Source organism: Rattus rattus, chromosome 1 (assembly GCF_011064425.1).
Source record: "Rattus rattus isolate New Zealand chromosome 1, Rrattus_CSIRO_v1, whole genome shotgun sequence".
Lineage (NCBI taxonomy): Eukaryota > Metazoa > Chordata > Mammalia > Rodentia > Muridae > Rattus > Rattus rattus.
This window is the reverse complement of record NC_046154.1, coordinates 150,569,651-150,576,245: the sequence shown is the minus strand read 5'-3', so window position 1 is coordinate 150,576,245 and position 6,595 is coordinate 150,569,651.

Sequence of the window (6,595 nt, the reverse complement as noted above, 5' to 3'; positions counted from 1 at the left end):
CAGCCTGGTCTACAAAGTGAGTTCCAGGCCAGTCAGGAACTGTTACACAGAGAAATCCTGTCTTGAAAAATCAAAAAGAAAAAAAAATGGGGATGTGGAGTACAACTCCTGGCACCCTTTTCAGGCAGCTCAATTGTCGGTAACTTCAACTCTTCTGGCCTCTGCAGGCACCTGTACTCACATGCACATAATAAAAAATAAATAAAATCAGTTGGAGTTGGAAGGTTGGGATCAGATTACCAGTGTATTCAAGTCTTGGCTTTCCCACTCCGCCTCTAGATGTGTAAGGTAAGTTAACTTTCCTCAGCTATAAAATCAAGGTAGTAGGGAAGTTATATAGATTAAATAAATTAATTCTGTGAGTCAATACATCTAAAGTGTTTTGTGCTATATGTGGCACAGAGTAAGCACTCATAAACATGACTTATGATTGACCAAAAGACATCAATGAATTAATCAATAAATATTGATCAACTACTGTGTAAATTATAATTAGGTGCTCAGCTGAGGAAGAACAGGGATGAATAAGGCCCCCGGAAGACGCAAGGGCAGATGGAAAAAGCTAACACAGACCTAGGAAGGTGTACATAGTCCCTAAAGTCCTGGAACGAGTCTCTGAAATGTCAGGTCTAAGCCAGACATGGTACTGTTGCCCCACCTTCTTAGAGGACAGAGGTGACAGGTCTTAGTGCTGCACACCCACATAGTCAGGCATCCAGGCTCCTGATTTGGAGAGCTGGGCAAGTAACAATAGGATTAGTTCTGGACTCCCTAATACTGACCAAGTGGGGACATTCAATAAGGTCTCTCTGGTAACAGAGGCTGGAGTAGCGATGCCCAGGAGAGAGGGTATTGTAAGCAATGAGCATTTAGATGATGGCTGGTGATTCCTGCCTTACTAAACATCCTCTAGGTCAGTAGTTCTGACGACCTTGTGGGGAGGCATCGTATATGAGCTATTCTGTGTATCAGATATTTACATCATGATTCATATCAGTGGCAAAGTTACAGTTACAAAGAAGTAATGAAATAATTTTACTGTTTGGGATCACCACAACCTGAGGCACTCTTTTAAAGGCTCACAGCGTTAGGAAGGTTGAGAACCACTGTTATAGATAATTTCAGACGCAAGAAGAGCAAAAGTCTTGGTGAGCACTAGAATGTAAGGGGTGGGCTGGAGAGAGGTGCTCAGCTCACGCAGGGACATGAGAAGGGATTGGACTGGTAGGAAGAGCACAGCAGGAGAGGGTGGGATGACCAAATCTGCAGTGAGTGGCTGGAGCAGGCAGGAAGACAGCCCATCAGGACCGGCGCCAGAGGCCGTGGCCCATGGTTTTTATTGCTCTTCTTTCTTTCTTTTTTTAGTTAGTATACAAATTAATTGGTTATATTGTGACATCCCATACACATCTACTGTTATACATTGCTCACACTCACTATCCCCATCAACCAGTCACATGAGCGATTTTTCCCCTTCCTCTCCTTTTTACTTTAATGAAAGTGGAAGGGGAGAGTGAAGGGATCTGACTCCTTTAGAAGAACCAGACAGCTCTTCCACCACAGTCCCGACGCCATCCTCTTCTAACAGATGTACTGGTAAACACTTATTGTATAGCTGTCTCTTCCAGATTGGACCTTCTTACTTGGAAGTAGCAGGGTAGCTCAGAAAACTTAGGAAACTAACAAAAGCTTGAGGGGTGTGGGGAGATAGCTGAAGTGCCTGGTGCATGAACATGAGCTTCTGAGTTCTAATTCTCACAACACAGGTAAAAAGCTGCGAATGCGGTACATATATGTCTGCAATGCCAGCCTTGGGAGGTGTGTGCAAAAGGAAGATCCAGGAAGTTCACGGACCAGAGTCAGCGAGTGACCCTATATAACCAACCAACCAACCACCAATGTAAAGAATTGACCGTAAAGCAAATGAAGAAAGATATCAATCTTGCTGCCCCACAAACATACAAATATGTATGCAGAACACAGAAACACACACAGTTACATGGTTCAGAAAGTTCACAGGAATTATAAAACGCACAGGTCCATCTTCAAGGTTGTTTAAACAGAAAATAATTTCTGGACACTCTTTGTTGGAGGCTGCCTCCAACTCGGGCAGGAATCCCCGAGGACAGACCTCTCATTCATGCGAGGTGAGCTTTTGGTCAATGCAGATGCCTGAGAGTCACCCATGCTTCCCAACTCATGATCCTGTGGATGCCACCAATAATTTAATTGGTACACCAAGTTGGAATTGTGTAGAATTGTTCCTCTGGTATGTAACTACAACAGTGTCCTGGTATTCCGGTTCACTAGACATCCAGACTGTAAGGAGGAGGAGCTTTTCTAGCATTGCCAGAGAGGTAGAAGGGGCTCATGGACACAGGAACTTGGCAACTAGCAACTCTCACAGCATCTTCCCCAAGGCCCTCGGGAGAGGCAAATACTATTGAGCACCGGGACACCCAGCCTGTGATGGGTGATATCCGTGGAGGTGCCCTGAGGTGGGCATCCCTTTCACTTCAACACTCAGCTATGCTTTGTTCTGGGTGGGCCCTGGTTTTAGCTCTGTCCTAATTACTTTCTGAGAATAGTTTTTGCTACACGAGAAGAGTTATGAATGGGGGATGGAAATTTCATTGGAAGTAAGCTTACCTAAGGATACCTGGCAAGAGCTCTGGGAGCCACAGAATTGGGTTTTATGTGGGATATCCTGTCTAATATGAAAGCTCCCGGTTCCAGATTTTCTGGGTCCAGCCTCTTGTTTCTCTATGGGGCCATGACCTGTTTTGAGTGTCTTAGCACCATTCTGTGTCACAGGTGTGACTTATTCATCAGCCTCAGCTGTGGTCCAAACTCAGTCAGCATCAGTGGCTGGTGACATGAGTGTTCTAACAATCTCAGGCCCAGTAAATATCACGAGGAGAAGGACCACCACCCTGCTGAGCTCAGTCAGCCCAGACTGTGAGGAATATCATAACCACTGTTGTTCCTGCCACAGCAGCTCTGGGTGGTTTGTTATATAACGGTGGGTAACCAGGACCGCTTTCATGTTTTCTGCACAATTCTGACCTAACTGCTGGAGTCGTCAACACACACAAACCTTAAGCTACCCACCAGGTTCTTGTCAGCAGCAAGGACTTCTTCCCACGACCCCTTGCAGTTCCATTCTCAAGTTTCATTTGCCTTGGCCTCCTTACAAGTGCATGCGGCACAGACCTCAGGTGTGAGGCAGAGGCGGGGAATGGGGAAATCCTCCAGGGGTGAGCACCTGGACAAGTGAGCTGTGAGAACCTCTTAGGCTAGACCCATTTTTACAGACAACTGGCCACAGACGTGATTTCTTCTCTAGTCTTCATAAAAGAAGGCAAACCAAAAATCAAGGCAACTCAGGTGGCTGTGTTCCCACTTTTTCTACATTGAGGGCCAGTTTAAGTGATGTGGTATGATGCTTGACCATAGTAACTATGTATTTATGACCCTGTGTGTGTGTGTGTGTGTGTGTGTGTGTGTGTGTGTGTGTGTGTGTGTCTGTGTGTGTGTGTGTCTGTGTGTGTGCTGGCGTGTGTGTGTGCATGTGTGTGTGTGTGTGTGTGTGTGTGTGTCTGTGTCTGTGTGTGTGTGTGTGTGTGTGCATGTGTGTGTGTGTGTGCGTGCGTGCGCATAGAGTGCACGCTCACCCATGCGTCTGTGTTTGTGTGAATTCAGGAACACAGGACATGGAATATGTCTGGAGGTCAGGGGTCAGGCTTCATCTTGTTAAGGACAAGTCCTCATTGTCTTTTCTGCTCGAGATACCAGACTAGCTCTGCCCAGAACTTCTGCACAGTTTCTTGTTTCTGCCTTTTATATCTGTTTCTGCCTGGGATCACAGATGCTGGCATTACTTGCTTGGCTGTTTTTTGAAAAGACAGTATTTTTATTTATGCATGTCTATGAGTGCGGGACAGAAGAGGGCGTCAGATCTTCTGGAACTGCAGTTCCAGGCAGTTGCGAGCTGGGAACTGAACTGAGTTCCTTCTCTGCAGCCATTGCTCCAGCCCCTCACTTAGCTTTTATCTGGGTCTGGAGATTAGAACTCATCTACATGCTTTCATGGTTAGTGCTTTGACCCACTGACCCATCTCCTCAGCTCTAAGTCTCCATAGCCTCCCTGCCCCTGTGAACCCAGCTCAGCCTGTGGCCTGTTCCACATCGCCTCTCAGAAGTTTGCTTCTCGGGGAAGGAGCATCAATTGCTTTATATTCCAGGTCCTACTTTATAGATCAGGAAGGCATTAGGAAAGCCAGAAGCCCTAAGCCACCATCCCCCATTTCTCCTTATTTCACAGGAATAATTTAAAAACCTGAAATTATTACAAGAGTGTGGTCCTAAAACTGGAGTTTTGAGCTACAAAGAGTGTGTTCCTCAGAAAATTGTAGCTTACCTACTCTGGCCCAAATTCTACTTTTCTTCCTGGGTTGCAATAATAGTAAACATGCTCAAACTTTCTAGAATAAATTAACTTGTGACAAGGACAATGGAGGCAAGACCCACATACCATTGTTAAAACTCTTTGCATTTCAAACATAGAGGAGTTTTGGCATAATGCTTGAAATGTTTTTATATTGTCTGGGTCATAAATGATGGCAGGAAGACCCCATTCCTAGGAAAAATAAAATTAAACAAGGTGATCTGCGGTGAGTTACTGTCTTATGGAATCCATTCCACATCCAGGCTCGAATGACCTCATAAATTGTTCTCTGGGTTGGCAATGTCACCTAAGCCTGCTAGATTGAATTATTTCCTTGTAACTCAGGCCCCCTGTCCAGTCTGTAATGAAGAACACCTTGTGTGTCTTGGCTGGCATAGGCAGTAGAGTCAGTGCCCACAACTGTCTGGGTTGTGGGCACTGAGATCAGTCATATGTCCCAAAGGGACAATCACTGATTCATAGGTATTGTCACGGTATCAGGTAAGGGAAGACAGTGGGAAAGTGTCCAGAATCCTGCATCTGGCACAGGGGTGTTTAGAATATGAGATCTGATTCAGACTTCGGACTGTTACACTAACGAGAGAACAATGGGATTCCTCCCTGCCCCACCCCCAGCCAGTTCTACGGAACTCGGAAGGACCGTGGCCCAAGACCGGATCACGCTAAGCCCCACTGTGACAGCTCTGGGACTTCTCCCTGAGGAGCAGCCTCACATATTTGGAGGGTGTAACAACTTCCTTGGAGGAATGAACCTTGAATCCTCTGATCCCGAGGTGACAAAAAGGCTGGTAAGAGAAGAGCCATCAGGAAAGGAAGGCTGCTTCACCGAGGCGGCTCCTTTTGACCCTGCAGGGTCCAACAAATAACTCTCAACGCCATGGCCTCTTTCTTCTAAGTGGGAGAGACACAGAGCCAAACCGTCCAAAGGCTCGCAGCGACCTGACCTCCGACCTCCAGGTCAGAGCCGGGCTTTGCTGACTCTATATCACCCGCTCTCTCTGAAATCCTCAAGCAGAACAGCTGTGGAAGATGTATTGTCTCATTAAGGACCGTGGATACCGATCCAGAAGAGAAGCCTGCTGCTAAAACCAATGGTCTTAATCCCCTCCCCCCAAGTCGGCCACAATGCAAGGAAACCTGTCACCGACAGTCTCATTAGAGCCTCATTTTTTTCCTGTTGTTGTTGGGGTCTTTTTGTTTGTTTGTTTGTTTTGTTTTGTTTTGTTTTTCAGAACTCTATTTGGCTGCTCCTGCTGACTGGCAAGGTGGTTCAGAATTTTGGCTGGTGCCTTTCAACACTTCCAACAAACACTTCCAACAAACACTTCCGTTGGGAGTGACTGTCCTCTGAACCAAGCAACTGCCATACTGCCATCCTAGGGCATTCAGCCATGTCCCCATGCAAAAAATCATCCCAACCGGATTGTTGATAATTTACACCCCTACATAGAAGGACAAAGAGGGGCACCCAAGTACCTAATCATACCTTAATTGCCCATGGTCTGGGGGTGGGGGTAGAGTATATAAACTGGGGACACTAGAGTGGAGGCTCTATCTAAATGGCTACAGCAAAGCCCTATTCCCTACTAGGTAAAGACTTTCCAGGTACAGCCCACTATGGAGGAGGAACACTCACACCCCTGGAAGTAAGCCCTTACCTAAGTTCTATGAGGAAGTCCAACAACTTTAGTCAATCCCCAGAATGAACTTTGGCTGTATTGTGCCCCCATTTGTCACTGGGACATTAGGAGAAAGGTTGATTATGTTTTCTCCAGGGAAAGAATATTAGCAACAACCTCTAAAATTTCTTCTTTTGACTGGTACTTTAGAAAACCAAATTTTATTTAGAAAGAGATACTCACCAGGTAACTGCTACTGATAGGGTGACCAGCCATCTCTGTTTGTCCATGGCTAGGAGGATTCTGGGACACACAACTTTTAGCACTCAAACTGGAAATGCAAAGCCTATTGGGGTAGGAGTGGATGAAACAGCTAGGTTCCCATAATTCCATATGCCTCTAACTGCAACCAGAAAGGCCAGCCAACCTGGGAAATGCAGGCAATTCCTTTCTTGCTATCCTCCATGAATAACTAGGCCCACAGACCTATCAGAGACCTTCCTGTAAG